Here is a 15,798-nt window from a genome sequence, read left to right as displayed (position 1 = left end):
AAGACACACACAGGAAGAGAAAGTGGTCTGACAGTATATGGCACAGCGCTGGTATTTTTGCCTAAAAAGGTATTCCTAAATTTCAAGTGAAAGATTGTAATACCGCTCTGGATTAAATTCTATCCTCAGACTCCCGCCTCAGCTGTGTAAGGGCACACACAAACAAAAAGTAGTTTCAAAGTAACATTACTGTCAAGCCTGTCTTGCAACAGTTAGTTTACTCTGGTAAACTTATAAAAGCATACGGCTACAATGTAACCTTCAGCGACTACAAACCCAGATAGGGCAACATCACAGACGTTCTACCACCTTCTTGGAAGAGTGACTATTCTACTGGATACTTCAGGAGAGCAATGATGAGCCCCCAGGCAAAAGTCACAATGACTCAAAGGAAGCCATGGGCTTTCCAGTTCATTTCAGGGGCAGAGGCCCTGAAAATTAACATGCTCTTTGCAGTATGCCCATAAATACTGGTAATACAGAGCCTCGACAACTCACCATCTAATTCTGATTCGAACTAAACATAACCATTTCCAGACTCCAAGAGACAGCACAGAATGAACATCTTTCAACAAAGAAAATTCTAATAACTTGAACTATTCTGCAAATTAGGACAAGATCCTCATTTGCAATCAGCTCCACGGTTCAGTTCAGCTCAGGGTAAGAAGGAAGAGGCAGGGCCTCCTTGAGAGCCTGGGGGACAGGAGGCCACATGCCATCAGAGAAGCAGGGAAAGATAAGCAGAGGGCACAGGCTCCCAGCCAACCTGCCCCCACTCAGATGCTCTGTTTGAGCGCGGTCCAATAGAAATACAATGCAAGCCACATATGTTATTTCAAATTTCCAAGGTGCCACGTTAAACAAAAGTGGCAAGATACTGGAGGGAATTATTTTAACGCTTTTAATTAACCCAATTGTGTTCAAAATACCATCTTAATATGTATTACACACAAAAATTATAAATGTGATAACCTCCCCCCCCCCCCGCCATACCAAGTGTTTAAAAAACCACGTATGTATTTTTCACCCTGAGCATATCTCACCTGGGTCTAGCCACACACCAAGTGCTCCACAGTCCCGAGAGGCCAGCGGCCACCCTCCAGGGCCGTGCAGGTCTAATGTCAAGCAGATCCCCGCTCTCTCAATCCCTAAGCAAGGGTGCCCCCTCTGGTCTCTAAACACTGGGGGCCGGGGCGGGGGGGGGGGGGTGGTGGTGGAATGCCGGAGCACGACAAATTCCCCAACCCGGGCGCAGGCGCAAACTCTCGGGCCCAGCCGGCGCTTCGCTGCTTGACCACACCCCTGCGATGACCGTCCCCAACCGTGAATTCGCGCTAATGAGAACTGACAGGTCTCCATTCCTTAAGGGTGGGGGAAAGAAACCTAAAGCCCGGCGGTGTCCGCATCCCCGGTAAAGACAGGAAATCATTCGCCGCGGGTCCTAGGTGTGCGCCCGGCGCAAAAGAAAAGAGGGACTGCGCGCGGGGGGGGGGGGGGGGGGGGTATGAAATCAACGAGGCACGCACTCTGCGCGCATCCTTCCCGCCCCCCAAACCCGAAATCCTCAATTAGGGGACCCACGGTCAGCAGACACACACAAATGATCAAAACACACTGCTGGTGGGGGAGGGGGGTAAGCAAGGCGAAAGGAGGTGCGGAGCCAGCGGAAACGCATGCGGGCGCGGAGGGCAGCGAGCCGCAGCCCTTCGCGCCCCCGTCCCGCAGACGCGCCCCCGGGGGGGGGGGGGGGGGTCCCCGCCGCCCCGACGTCAAGTGGAGGGGAAGGCGGGGAGGAAGGGATCCCGGGACCGGGCCCGCCCGCGTCCGCCGCGAGCAGCCGGGCCCGGTTGGCGGCGCGCGCTCCGCCCTTCCCACCCCGGGGGGCCGCGATCCCCACCCCCCCTCCCGCGCCCCGCTCCGCCGCCGCTGCCCGCGCCCCTCCGCGCCGCCGCCCCTCCCCCGCCCGGCGTCCGTTAACGGCCGCGCGCGAGCACGAGGCGGCGGCGGGCGCGCGCCGGGTGGGGGCGCCCGGCGGGGGAGGGGCGGCGGCGCGGGCCGGGCCGGGGGCGCGCGAGGGCCCGGCGGCGCCCCCCTACCTGCGGGGACGGCCGCGCCGGCCGGCGGGCGGACAGCGGCGCGCGGCGGAGCGGGCGGCGGCGGCGACGACGGCGGCGGCGGCGACGGAGGCCTGGGCGCTCGCTCGCTCGCAGCTTCCCTCCGCGACCGGCGGCGGCGGCAGCAGCGGCTCCGCTGCGCCCGCGCGGCGCCCTCTGGCGGCGGGAGGCCGCGCCCGGCTCCCGGCACAAGCCGCCATTGGCTGCGCCCGCGAGCGTCGTTGCCGGGGGCGGCGGCGCCACGTCGGGTCGGGCGGCGGCGGCGGCGGCGGCGGCGGCCCCGGCGGCCCCGGGGAGGGACGCGCGGGGCGCGGCGGGCTGCGGCCGCGGCCGGAGCCGGTGGAGCGCTCGCTGGGCGCGAGAGCCGACCGCTGGCTGACGCACGTTCACATTTCCGGGCGCCGCGTGTGCGGAGCAGCGGGGACTTAGCGCGGCGCCCGGCCGGGAACTGACCCACTTTCGGGGACCGAGAGGGCTTCCCGACACCCTTGGCAAGCCCGCCTCCGGTGCTCCCTACTCTGCGAATGGAAACTGGGGGGCCGCGGAGCAACCATATTGTACCCCACCCCCCCCCCCCCCCCCGCCCCGTCTTCCAGATGAAAAAGAGGCGGAGCGCTAGGGGGCAGCTGTGGATGCCAGGCCCGCCTCGGCCGCGTTCCGTGTGCTGACTCTCCGAGGGCCTGGCTCCCTGCCCTGCAGGTGCCAGGCAAATGCCACGTCACCCACCCCACTTGTAACAGCCAGGTGCCCCTGGGGGCCAGGCCCTGCCTTGTGCTCTGGGGCTCAACCGCGGGCAAGGCAGAGTTACCACCCAGGAATGGGATCGGGAGCGGGGTGTCGACCGTTTAGACCGGTGAAAACCAAAGACACTGAGGCCAGGTGACGTGACCGTGATGGAAGGCTACACCGAAGGTGGGAGCTGAGTGACGAAAGGCCTCAGAAGGTGACAGCTGTGCGGAGATGGGGAGCGTGCCCCAGGCGGAGGGAAGAACAAGTGCAAAGGCCCTGAGGCTGGAGCTTGGTGTCTGGGGAGCAGGAAAGGCACATATGGTGAGTGGGTGTAAGGGGAGAAAGGTCTGAAAGAAGAGAGGGGCCGTGATTGGGAACGTGGCGTTCTGTGTGGTGTGGGAGTTCCTTGACAAATCAGAATCCAGAGGGCCTAACCTTGGTTTACATTCTGGAAAGTTCTCTTGGGCTCCTGTGCAGAGACTAGGCCGAAGGAGGGACAAGACAGAGCAGAGAGCAGACGGACTAGCTAGGTGGCTCTCACGGTCGCCAAGGGGACATAGATTTACAAACCAGATGTGTTAGCCTGCGAGGGCTGTCCTAACAAAATGGCCACAGACCTGGAGGCTTTAAAACAAGAATTTTCTCACAGTCCTGGAGGTTGGAAGTCCAAGATAAAGATGATAGTATGGGGGGGGGGGGGCGCCTGGGGGGCTCCCGTCCCTTAAGCGTCCAACTTCCGCTCAGGTCATGATCTCCCCGTTAGTGAGTTCAAGTCCCATGTCAGGCTCTCTGCCGTCAGCATGGAGCCTCCTTCAGATCCTCTCTCTCTCTCTCTCCCTCTCTCTCAAAAATAAATATTTAAAAATAAAGGTGATGGCACGGTTGGTTTTTGTGAGCACTCCCCGTGGCTTGCAGGTATCCACCTTCTCGCCGTGTCCCCTTGTAGCCTTTCTTGCGTGCACACACGTCCCTGGTGAGTCATAAGGATGCCCCTCCTGCTGGTTTAGGGCTCACTCTTGTACCCTAACCTTAATCACCTCGGCAAAGGCCTTAATCCCCAGATACAGAGACATACGAATTCGGAGGGGACGCAAATCCGTCCAGGGAAGCGCTGTGACAGAAACATGCAAGGAGCACTGACCGGGGCTGGGACTTCAGTGAAGGGTCCTCTAAGAAGGAGGCTCTTCTCCGGGCCAGCAGCCTGTCAGGTCTCCGTTCCAACAAGGATGTACAAGAAGTCATGAGCTGCCGGGCTGCACGGAGAGAAAAGGACACATTTAAGTGGGAAGATCCTGAAATTGCCAGGTGGCCAAACCGTGGCCAGCTGGGCGGGGCACCAGGGCAACGACCCCAGCAAAGGCCAGGCCCTGAAGGACATCGAAAAGCCACGGGAAGTTGCACGCTATTCTGCCAGTACGAGGAAGAACTCAATGGGCTCGTGTCAGTCGCCTGCCTGCACCGGCTGCTACCGAATCACCACAAACTCAACGGCTTGACGCATTCATTATCTGACAATCCCGAGACCGAAATGGGCTTCCCCGGGCTAACGTCAAGGTGCCGACAGGCCTGGTTTCCTTTGGGAGGCTGCAGGAGAGCATTCTCTCGCCCTTCCCAGCTTCGAGCCGCCGCCCGAGTTCCTGGGCCCCCGGTGCCTCCCCCAACTCGACGCCTGACTCAGACTCCTCTCTGGCTCTCTTCTTCCTCTCAGAAGTACCCTTGTGACGACACGGAGCCCATCCAGGTAACCCAAATGCTCAGCCGTCGGACTTCATCCTGTGACCCGACGATCTGGATTCTCAAGAGACACCATTCCTTTTCTATAGGTTTGTTTTTCCCAGGGTGTGTTCCGTGAGTCTGTGCTTTCAGTCTCCTTACTTCCCTTGGATATGATGGGGTGGGGTGGGGGGTTTGCCCTCCTTACTTGACTGTATTAGGAGTCACTATATAGGACTCTTTCTGGTCCCCTTGGTTTTCTTTTCAGCTGGGCACTAGAGTAGACATCTCAGTGAAGGTAGGTCATCTCCAGTGCTCATCTGGAAATGCGGGAGTGACTGCCCCCTGGGCCGTCTCAGGACACAGCTCCCACACCCTGGCAGGGGTGGCAGTGTTAGCTCTGTTTCGGGTATAGAGTTCTCCAAGATTCGGGGCGCCCAGGTCGTTCAGTCGGTTAAGCATCCAGCTTCGGCTCAGCTCATGATCTCACGGTTCGTGAGTTCAAGCCCCACGTCGGGCTCTGTGCCGACAGCTTGGAGCCTGGAGCCTGCTTGGGATTCCGTGTCTCCCTCTCTCTCTGCCCCTTCCCTGCTCTCTCTCTCTCTCTCAAAAATAACTATTAAAAAATTTTTTTAAAGAAAATAAAGTTCTCCAAGATTCTCAGCTGAAGCTGGCCTGCACCACACAATGAGAATGGTTTTTGTTTTACCTATTTACATCCTAAGTTGCCTCTAAAGGAAAAAACAAGAATGTTCTTTATTGTGATAAATACCACACTCTCTCTCAAACTCCTCCAAATAAATACAAGGTGAATGTTGTGGAATAAATCTGTGTGTGTGTCCCCCTGAATGCCTAGGTCGGAATTGTAATCCCCAAGGTGATGGTGTTAGGAGCTGGGGCCTTTGGGGAGTAATTTGGTCACGAGAGCAGAGTCCTTCTGAATGGGGACTGGTGCCCTCCTACAAGAGGCCCAGAGAGATGACGTCTGTCTCCACGATGTGAAGGTGGCCGTCTGCAAGCTGGAAGAGGGTCTCACCAGACACCAGACCAGCTGGCACCTTGTTCTTGGATTTCCCAGCCTCCAGAGCTGTGAGAAATAAATGTGTATTTCTTTTTAAATTTTTCTAATGTTTACTTACTTCTGAGAGAGAGAGAGAAGATAAGCAGGGGAGGGGCAGAGAGAGAGGTACACACAATCTGAACCAGACAATCTGAAGCAGGCTCCAGGCTCTGAGCTGTCAGCATAGAGCCCAATGTGGGACTCGAACCCACAAACTGTGAGATCATGACATGAGCCGCAGCCAGATGCTTAACCGACTGAGCTACCCAGGCCCCCCTGAGAAATCAGGGTCTTTAAGCCCTTGAGTCTATGATACTCTGCTAGAGCAGCCAAACGGACGAAGACAGTGAACATCTGAGATCTAGGAGGGAGCTTAATGGTGAGAGGAGAGGGGCTCTGGGGCCTGGGAAACATGGGCTAATTGCCAAGTTGTTCCCTACCATGTGGGTGGCCCCAGCCAGCATCTCACAGCTCAGAGGCTTGCTTCGATCTCCTGGAAATGTGGATAATGACCCCTCGGGTGTGGTGAGGACGGAATAAAGTGTGTGTAGGTAAGGCACCTGTCTCAGAGGGGGTGTTCAGTTACCTTTCCCTAGAGGAGCTAATGAACAAAGTAAGCTTTCCAGCATAATCTTGGGGGTGGGATGGGGCACTTGCAATGCTATACCACCTCCCAGACGTGGGGAAGCATGTTCCCTGGTCCGTTCCCCCCCCCCCCCGGCACTGCCCCGGAGTTGATGACTTTGGAGAAACTGTTCCTGAGGGGCATGACGGAGGGGTGACCTATCTCTTCGGTGCACTGCAGCAGGGAAATCCTTTAGACTCACTGCCTTAAAAATGGAGCCTCAATCTTGGGACCATTATCACTACTTACGGAAATGGACTGACCAGAGGGACAACGTCAAATACGAAAGAATAATGGAGGCGCCTTCATGGCTCAGTTAAGTGTCTGACTCTTGATTTTGGCTTGGGTCGTGATCTCACGGTTCGTGGGTTTGAGCCCCGCGTTGGGCTCTGTGCTGACCCGCTTGCTCAGAGCCTGGACCCTGCCTCGGATTCTGTGTCTCCCTCTCTCTCTGCCCCTTCTCCCCCAAATAAATAAACTAAAAAAAAAAAAAAAAAAAAAAAAAAAAGAAGAAGAAGAAGAAAAACGAAAATGATCTGTTTTCTCACATTACATACCTGTACCAGAAAAGGAAATTTGGTAGCACTCAGGATGTGAAAGACATATGCTAAATGTTTTGCCCAGCAACCATATGATAAGTGTACAAGCCACATGCATTGACATTTGTCAGTTAATCATATGGAACTCTGTGCACAGCATAAAAAAAGTTTAATATTATTCCATTCCTTCTTGAATCATCAAGTGAACTGAACAATCCCTGCGAATCACCTGGGCTATACTTCTTCCAAATTAAGCTCTGACAAAATACTGAAGGGTCAGAAACCTACAAAAATATTGTCTGGATTCCTTTATGTCCCGTAGGCTGGTTGCTTGGACATTAATTTGAATACGTAACTAACTGCAAAGCTGGCTACTAAACATGAGATAAGGGAAGAGAACCCTAAGTATTCAAAGCGGGGATAAAAGCAGTTACGTAAGTGGATTTGGGGGCCAATAAGACAGCCTTTGTATTTTACTTGTCAGCACTTTTTTTCCAGTAACTTTTCAGGAGCTCTCCAGAAGGACGCCCTGCACAGTGATAGGAAAGCAGATCCTTGGGGCACCTGGGTGGCTCAGTCGGCCGGGCGTCTGACTTCGGCTCAGGTCACGATCTCGCAGTCAAGATCTTGCAGTTGGTGAGTTCGAGCCCCACATCGGGCTCCATGCTGACAGTGCAGAGCCTGCTCGGGATTTGTTCTCTCTGCCCCTCAGCCGCTCGTACACTCTCTCTGTCAAAATAAACAAACGTTAAAAAGAAAAAAAAAAGGAAAGCAGATCTTTGCTTCTGAAGGACATTTTGTCTTTCTGGATTTGACACCTAGTTTAATGTCACGGTGTATCACAGTTCCCTACTCGTATCGGGGGAGACAACACATTTACCAGAAAAAAAGGACCCCATTAAATCGTAGTAGCTTCTGAGAATGGAGAAGCATGAGAAATGAGGGGCTCTCCCTTCCGAGACCCAGGCTCAGTTCTTGCCCCTACTTTTTTTTTTTTTTTGCCCCAGTATGGGCATAGAGGATCCTTTTCCCCTGTGTTCTGTCTCCCCTCAATACTATTCCCAGCTGATTTTTCCTCCCTTACCCTGTGATTATGGAGTTAATCCTTCCAGTACTTTCAACCGCCTCCAGGCTCTGGAGCTCAGGCCACTGGGAACTGGTCCTTCCAGAACTGTGGATAGAACCTAGGGAACTTCATTCACCTTTTCAACAAATACAAGCACCAACTACATTCAGAGCACTTTGCCAGAAGCCAAGTCCGCCAGTCACGGTTCCCACACTCAAGATACTTAGAATAAAACATGCCATTCGAAGGCCCTCCGGGACGTGGGTTTGGAAAACAGAGTACGGAACCAGCAGGAACACCAGGACCCTGTGATGAAGCAAAAACCTCATCTGTTTGAATGTAGAGGCCAGGATCTTTGTCTTTCAAGATGCGAGGTGGGGGGGGGGGGGCTCCTGGGGGGCTCCGTCCGGTAAGCGTCCAACACTGACTCAGGTCGGGATCTCACGGTTTGTGAGTTCGAGCCCCGCGATGGGCTCTGTGCTGACAGCCTGGGGCCTGCTTCGGATTCTGGGTCTCCCTCTCTCTCTGTCCTGCCCTGCTCGTGCTCTGTCTCTCTGTCTCTCCAAAATAAGTAAGCATTAACACAAAAGAATTTTCTTTGGAGATGCGAGGTTGTTGGGATGCGTATAAATGACGAAAATTAATGTGACATCAGAAGGTAACTCACCACCAAGACTGCAGTTGAAAAAACACTGCCCTCGATGAAAGGGAAGTGCTGTCAGGCTCCATGAATGCAACAGATCGACAAGAGAGGGCTGACTTTTGTTTTTTTGTTTTTTTAACATACTCAAGGATCATAAATTTTACTCAGTCATTTATATCCCTTGGCTGGCTGCCAAGGCTTATTAGGAAATTCGCAGAAACCATAAATATAAAGAGGGCACACCTTCCCCCTTGAGTAAACCCATGAATGTTTCCAAAAATACGTCCAAAGCCATTTTTCCCTTCTGCGAAGTTGTTATAAAATGCACTGAGCACAGACTTCCATCTGCTGTTCTAGACTGACTTACAGCAAAATTGAAGTCAACATTTAAAAGACATTTGCCAAAAGGCATAAATGTGAACGCATTCTAAATCTAAGTCACGGTGGGGGCGCCTGGGTGACTCAGTTGGTTAAGTGCCTGATTTCGGCTCAGGTCACCATCTGGAGGTTCGTGGGTTTGAGCCCCGCTGTTGGGGTCTGTGCTGACTGCGTAGAGCCTGCTTGGGATCCTCTCTCTCCCTCCTCCTGTCTGCCCCTCCCCACTTGCACAGCATTTCGTGCTGTCTCCCTCTCAAAATAAATAAATAAACTTCAAAAAAAGAAACACAACATCGGACTTCAGTTCAGGTCATGAGCCCATGGTTTGTGAGTTCAAGCCCCGAATCAGGTGAGCCCTACTTCCTCTCCTCTCTCTCCCTCCCTCTCTCTCTCTGCCCCTCATGGGATTCTCTCTCTGCCCCTCGCTCACTTGAGCACTCTCTGTCCCAAAACAAAATAAAAAAAAGCTGGTTGTGAATATATGCTCCTTGATGACCACTGGTCTGCAACAGGGCTTCTAAGGGGATTTTTTTTTTTTCAGTTTTATTTGTTTGAGAGAGACAGAGACAGCGCAGAGCCCAGAGCGGGGGCTCGAACTCACGAAGCCCCGAGTCAACACCAGAAACCAAGAGTCGGCGCTCAACCGCCTGAGCCACAATTTAAAAGGCCATCCTGATGTCACCTGTACTTCAGTAATAAAAAAAATTTTTTTTACAAAATTAAATAACTAAGTAAAAGGCCATCCCAAGGGTAAGTGTAGCATTTTGTATTTAGTTGGGGAAAATCCAGCAAGTGGGAGATCGCGGTACAGCCAAACTGATGGGCAGGTCAGCGCGAGAGAGGCGATGCTCCCCGGGAGGAAATAAAGCAGAGACTGATGAGATCAGCAAAGCCCCAGGAACAAAATGCAAAAACAAGGAAGGAAAAGTCAACAATGAGATGTGATGAACCAAGGAGCAAACTGTCCTTCAGGAAAGCCAAAGCTTTCTGAACAAAGTTCAGGGTGTTTACCAACAGAAGCAGCAAAGCGTGGGGGTTTTGAATCTGTGCTTTTTACAACTGAAAAATTCAGCGCTGGCAAAGATTTGCCTCACGAAGGCAATTAAGTCAGAATTCTGAAAAAGGCTGTGAAGTAAAATAGCTTAAAAAAATTTGTTTTAATATTTATTTATTATCTTTGAGAAAGAGAGAGACAGCATGAGCAGGGGAGGAATAGAGAGGGAGACACAGAATCCGAAGCAGACTCCAGGCTCCGAGCTATCAGCACAGAGTCCGATGCAGGGCTCGATGCGGGGCTTGAACTCACCAACTGCGAGATCGTGACCTGAGCTGAAGTCAGACGCTTCACTGACTAACCCACTGGGGCGCCGCAGAGAATAGGTTTAATACAGTGAAGAAATGTTAATATTACAAAAGCCATTCACATGAAGAATCCATTTTGGAAGGCAGAAGACCCAAGAGGAGCACTAGAATGTTCTAGAGCAAATACAGAAGTTAGGAGGAAGGATATGGAAAAGTGAACTGCACTCGTCAAGTGCTCTAAGAGAATGTAGTGGGTCTAGAAAACATCCGTATCAGAAGATTAAAAAGTGGAAGCATTACTGTGGAAAAGTGAACTATGAAACTCTGAAAGCTTTATCGCAGAACCTTCTGAGAGAATCCTGGGAACATTTATACTTCCATAACAACCCCAGTCTGAAGAAAGGAGGGGACATCTGACACACTCCTGGAAATCAGTAATTATTAAGTGATAATAGAATATATTATTTCACTGAAAAACCAACAGATCGGGGTAGACCATTATCACTAAATTATTAAAAACATGACTAATGTCTTGGCTTGAGTTTCTACAAGGCGTTATCACTAAAGTTCTGTTGTTGTTGCAAGATCAGAACCAAAGTTTGATGTGTAATATTTAATACAAGGCCTATGTTTTATGTGTATACACCTATCCGTACAGACATTATTTTGTGGGTATAATCAGACCAACTGCTGGGCCAGTGGCATCAGCCCTTTGAGCTTGTTGGGAATCCGACTCAGTAGATCTGGGGTAGGACCTGAGGTCTGGCATTTCTTACCAACTCTCAGTGCTACCAGTCTGTGGACCACACTTTGGAGAGGGAGGTTCCTCTAGACAGTGTCCCATTTGCCTTAAAAAAAAAAATTATTTATTTTGAGAGGGGCAGAGAGAGAGAAAGAGAGAGAGAGATCTCCAAGCAGGCTCCGTGCTGTCCGCGTAGAGCCCGACGTGGGGCTCGAACTCACGAAGACTGAGATCGTGACCTGAGTCGAGATCCAGAGCTGGATGCTTAACAGACAGAGCCACGAGGCGCTCCCCACCCTCCATCCCCCACCCCCAGGCAATTTGCCTTTTTAAAACTCCATTCCTTTCCTTAGGGTTTTTCTGTGTTTTCACCTAAAAAAGAGTGGGATACTGGGATTTCACAATGCTCCCAATCAGAAAAAAAGCTTTGTTTGGGGTGCCTGGGTGGGTCGGTTTGTTAAGCATCTGACTCTTGGTTTCCCCTCAGGTCATGATCTCGCTGTTTGTGAGTTCCAGCCCCCCCATCAGGTTCCGTGGGAACAATGTGGAGCCTGCTTGGGATTCTCTCTCTCTCCCTCTCTATCCGCCCCTCTCCTGCTTGCTCTCTGTCTCTCTCTCAAAATAAACTTAAATGTAAAAAAAAATTTAGGAAAAAGTTACGTTTGAATACAGAAGTTTTGGGGCACCTGGCTGGCTCAGTCGGTATCAGCACGTGACACTTGATCTTGGGATCGTGAGTTTGAGCCCCACCTTGGGGGTAGAGATTACTTAATATGTAAAAGTCAAAAAAATCTATATGGCAGTTTTATGCTCTTAAGTCAAGTCGTTTCAAGAATGACAACTCTCAAAGAGGAACCCTTTTACACTACCGGTGGGAATGGAAGCTGGTGCAGCCACTCCGGGAAACAGTATGGAGGTTCCTCAAAAAATTAAAAATAGAATTACCCTAGGGAAGCAAAAAACAATATAAAAACAGGGAGGGAACCAAACCTAAGCGACTCTTACATACGGAGAACAAACTGAGGGTTGCTGGAGGGGCTGTGGGTGGGGGATGGGCTAAATGGGCAAGGAGAATTAAGGAGGACACTTGCCGGGATGAGCACTGGGTGTTATACATAGGGGATGAATCACGGGATTCTACTCCTGAAATCATCATTGCACCATATGCTAATTAACGTGGATGTAAATTTTAAAAAATAAATTAAGTAATACATGAGAAAAAAAAAGAATGACAACTCTCCTTTAGGGAAAAGGGGGGGGGGGGGGAACCCAACAACAAAAAGCAAGTTTCAAAGGGCTTTGGCAGACCACTACTGACACCTTGTGGCCAGTTCTTATAATTACAATGGCATTTCTGGCCCCAAATGTAACAGTGGAAAAACTGACGTTGATTTTTTTTTCATTACAACAGTCTGCGGATTAGTACTATTTAAACTTTTAACTTTTCGTTTTGAAATAATTATAGATTCACCAAATATTCCTAAAACATGTATAGGGAAGTCCCATGTGCCCTTCTCCCAGCCTCTCCCGATGTCCACGTGTTCTACTTTTGAAGGCGAGAAATTGACGTTGTTCAGATTGTGCCAGTTAGACGTGGACTCGTTTGTGACCATAGCATTTTGACATGTCAACCACAACAGACCTAGAAGATTCTTTTACTTGGGTGGTTAAGGAATAGTAAATTCAATACCAAAAACTGGAAATCCTTAAGGGTCGTAACAAAGTAAAACAAATCTGATACTCACAACCCACAATTTTACTGAGTCAAATGTTGTAAAAAGCGTGATGTGGTAAAGTTAGTGCCGGACTGGGAACCAGGAAGTTCAAGTTCTAGTGCTTGGTTGGGCTCCGCTCAGCTGAACAACCTCAGGACGATTGTGTCATCTCCCTGGGCCATATTTTCCCTGTCTGCAAAATGGGGGCATTGGACTAGCTGACTTCTAAGATTTATTCAAAGCCAATGATAAAAAGTGTATTCTTGGGGCGCCTGGGTGGCGCAGTCGGTTGAGCGTCCGACTTCAGCTCAGGTCACGATCTCGCGGTCCGTGAGTTCGAGCCCCGCGTCGGGCTCTGGGCTGATGGCTCGGAGCCTGGAGCCTGTTTCCGATTCTGTGTCTCCCTCTCTCTCTGCCCCTCCCCCGTTCATGCTCTGTCTCTCTCTGTCCCAAAAATAAATTTAAAAATAAAAAAAAAAAAAAAATTAAAAAAAAAAAAAAAGTGTATTCTTCACTTTTTCATTGAACAGTGGTTTAAATGTTTATGGGAAGCTTGGTGGTGAGATACATCAATGAACAACAGTACTTTTCTTCAAGGAGCAGGCAGCCTCGGATAGGGCCATAGATCTGTAAGTGCAGATGTCCTGCGTGGTGACCAGTCTACACCCGCGCTGTCTGGTGCAGAGACCCCTCGCCACATGTGACTATTTATGTTAACGGGCACCTGGGTGGCTCAGTCAGTTGAGCGTCTGACTTCTGCTCAGGTCATGATCTCTCAGTTCATGAGTTCGAGCCCCCTATCAGGCTCTCTGCTGTCAGCGTGGAGCCTACTTGGATCCTCTGTCCCCTCCACTCTCTGCCCCCCACCCCGTTCCCACTCTTTCTCAGAAATGAATAAACATTTTTTAAACCATAGTAAATTAGTGGGGCGCCCTGGGTGGCTCAGCCGGATGAGCGTCCGACTTCGGCTCAGGTCATGATGTCACAGTTCGTGAGTTCGAGCCCCACATCGGGCTCTGCGCTGACAGCTCAGAGCCTGGAGCCTGCTTCGGAGTCTGTCTCCCTCTCTCTCTGTCTCTGCCCCTCGCCACCTCATTCTCTCTCTCTCTCTCTCTCTCTCTCTCTCTCTCAAATATAAATAAACATTAAAAATTTTTAATAATAAATTAGTTAAAATTACATAAAATCAAGACTTCTGCTTTGGTCAGAAAGGAGCAACAGGGATCAGAGACACCCCCCTGCATGAGGAGCCCTAGAAGGTATAGAAAACAATGGTTTTCAAGTTGCTGGACCACAGACCAGGCCGGTCAGTGATCCCAGGGGGACAGGAAATAAACAAGCAAGACGAGCCTCCTGTGAACTCTTAGTGTCCCCCCTACAGGTGCGAATGTTGGAGCCCTGACCCCCAGCGTGAGGCCATAAGAGGCGAGGCCTGAGGCCAGTGGATCATGAGGGCGACTCATCCAGAATGGGATGCCCCTCTTCCTGCCACATGACCCACCAGAAGTCTGCAGCCTTCAGTGGCCCTCCAGAACTTCGAGGAGTGGATTCCTGCAGCTCATAGGCGCCCCCAACCCCAACTGTGGTCTTTCCTTGCAGCAGCCCAGATGGACGCAGACAGGGCCCCACACTTGTCCCCAGCTCACTGCCTAGAGAGAGATTCCAGGCCACAGCACAGGGAGGGCACAGAGGCACAGCCCCACGGGCTCCCTGAGGCGGAGGGACCCAGCCGAGAGGGTGGGGAGGCCGCCAAAAGTCCACTTCTCGGGGCAGAGCACCAGAGAAGAGAGGGCTGTCCAGAGAGAGCCCCAGAGCCCTCCAAGGGGCCCTTCAAGTATTCAGGGGGACACTGTGTGCGAGGGAGCTGGGGCCAGGGAAGAACCACTCCAGGGGGTGCAAGGTGCAACACACAGGACTCAAGCAGGCCTGGTGACTGCCAGTTCCACCAGCCAGAGGAAACTTGGTGACTCCCCGGGGCAGGGGGAGGGGAGGGAGCACGGGGGAGAACATTTTTCTGTGGCAGGAAGTCTCAGCCTTATCTTCTGGTCCTGCTTAACAAGCTTTAAAAGCTGGACCTGAGATCCAACGATTTCAAGTAATGTAGCTACGTTCCGAACGGAGCGCAAGAACAGTTAGAAGCCTCCAGATAAATATCGGACACGCAACCACTTGACAATGGCAATGCGGGGCAGCCAGTGAAAACCTACAAGGTAGGCAGGAAGTAGAGCGGAGTGACCCAGTTCTAGCCGATCCAGGAACGACGCAGCAAATAGTTATCACAACTGCATCCCACGTGTTCCAGAAAGTGGAGGAAAGCCTAAATATGCTTAGTAGAGATATGGAAGAGGTGTTAAAAAAAAAAAAAAAAAAAAAAGACCCAGGGGCGCCTGGGTGGCTCGGTCGGCTGAGCGTCCGACTTCGACTCAGGTCGTGATCTCACAGTCTGTGAGTTCGAGCCCCGCGTCGGACTCTGTGCGGACAGCTCGGAGCCTGGAGCCTGCTTCGGATTCTGTGTCTCCCTCTCTCCCTGCCCCTTCCCTGCTCACACTCTGTCTCTGTCTCTGTCTCTCTCTCAAAAAAAACATTAAAAAAAAAATAATAATAAAATGCCCAATTTAAACTGCTGTAACCGACCCCCACAGACCTACCAGCTTCAAACAACACACGTTTATTCTCTTACGGTTCTGGAGGTGCCAGAAGTCCCAAATGGGTCTCACGGGGCCAAGATCAAGGTGTCAGCAGGGTCGCGTTCCTCCTGGAGCCCCGAGGGGAGAGTCTGTCTCCTTGCTTTTCCCAATTTCTGGTGCCCGTGGGTTCTGTTCCCGCACCTCCCCGGCCTCTGCCTCCGGTTCGCACCTCCTTCCCTCTGACCTTCCTGCTTCCCCTTCTATAAAGACCTTCGGGATTACAGTAGGCCCACCTGCCTAATCTAAGGTAATTTCTCAATTTCAAAGTCCTTCACTTAGTCACACCTGGAAAGTCCCCTTTTCCATGGAGGGTAACATAGCCACAGGGTCCAGCAATTAGAACGTGGATACCTCAGGAGGCCGTGATTATTCCTTCCACGGGTTACGTCTAAGAAAAGAGGAGAAAAGCAGTAAGTCAGCCAAGGACTTCACAGCAGACTTCAATGTAACTGTAACGTCTTATTTATTTTATTTTTTAAAAGTTT

At 51.5% G+C, this 15,798-nt stretch overlaps 1 protein-coding gene across 2 annotated transcripts in view; it reads right to left on the bottom strand.

Annotated features, from left to right (window-relative positions):
* ZC3H7A (zinc finger CCCH-type containing 7A) overlaps positions 1–2,235 on the bottom strand; it is a 36,313-nt gene extending 34,078 nt beyond the window's left edge. The window contains exon 1 of one of the 2 annotated variants that reach the window (XM_058710414.1): positions 2,097–2,235. The gene's annotated coding sequence lies outside the window, so the exon portion shown is untranslated. Of the gene's footprint in view, positions 1–1,043; positions 1,191–2,096 lie in introns of those variants that run through there. The other variant, XM_058710416.1, reaches the window with a different exon arrangement.
* Positions 2,236–15,798: the final 13,563 nt, after the last annotated feature.

The sequence above is a fragment of the Neofelis nebulosa genome, chromosome 18 (assembly GCF_028018385.1).
Source record: "Neofelis nebulosa isolate mNeoNeb1 chromosome 18, mNeoNeb1.pri, whole genome shotgun sequence".
In the NCBI taxonomy this organism is placed as follows: domain Eukaryota; kingdom Metazoa; phylum Chordata; class Mammalia; order Carnivora; family Felidae; genus Neofelis; species Neofelis nebulosa.
Note: the sequence above shows the minus strand (reverse complement) of the source record. Positions and strands in the feature narration are given on the sequence as shown.